The sequence below is a fragment of the Heterodontus francisci genome, unplaced genomic scaffold, assembly GCF_036365525.1.
Source record: "Heterodontus francisci isolate sHetFra1 unplaced genomic scaffold, sHetFra1.hap1 HAP1_SCAFFOLD_1489, whole genome shotgun sequence".
Lineage (NCBI taxonomy): Eukaryota > Metazoa > Chordata > Chondrichthyes > Heterodontiformes > Heterodontidae > Heterodontus > Heterodontus francisci.
The window spans coordinates 73,724-74,437 of record NW_027141384.1 but is presented as its reverse complement, the minus strand read 5'-3'; positions in this window follow the sequence as shown (position 1 = coordinate 74,437).

Sequence of the window (714 nt, the reverse complement as noted above, 5' to 3'; positions counted from 1 at the left end):
TATTCCCCCCATTACCCCCCGATCCCCATTCTCAGCATTGTCAGCACCACATGAACCAGGAGCCTTGAGTCACACTGCAGCGTGACTGTTTACATAGAGATTTTTCATTCAGAATGTTGACATTGAATCTGACAGTGCAGGAGGAGGCTATTCAGCCCATTGTGCCTGTGCTGCATCTGTGAAAGACCTATCCAAATAACCCCTCTCCCCTCTCTGCTCTTTCCCCCATCTCCCTGTAATTCTTTCCCCTTCCCGTATTTCCCCAATTCCCTGTTGAACGTTCCTATAGAATCTGCTTCCACTTCCCTTTCAGACAGAACCTTCCAGATCACAACAACTCACTGTGTAAACACATTTCTCCTCATCTCCCCCTCTGGTTCTTTTACACATTATCTTCAATCTGTGTCCCTCTGGTTACCCACCCTCCTGCCCCTCGAAACAGTTTCTCCTCATTTACTCCATCAAAACCCCTCATCATGCTGAACGCCTCCATTAAATCTCCTCTTAACCTTCTCTGCTCTAAGGAGAACAATCCCAGCTTCTCCCAGTCTCTCCACATTCCCTGAACTCCCTCTTCCTTGGCACCATTCTGGGAAATCTCCTCCGCACCCTCTCCAAGGCTTCGACATCCTTCCGAAAGTGCAGGGCTCGGAATTGGACCCAATGCCCCAGTTCAGGCCGAACCCAGGAACGTGTGAGCATTTCAGAGGATAG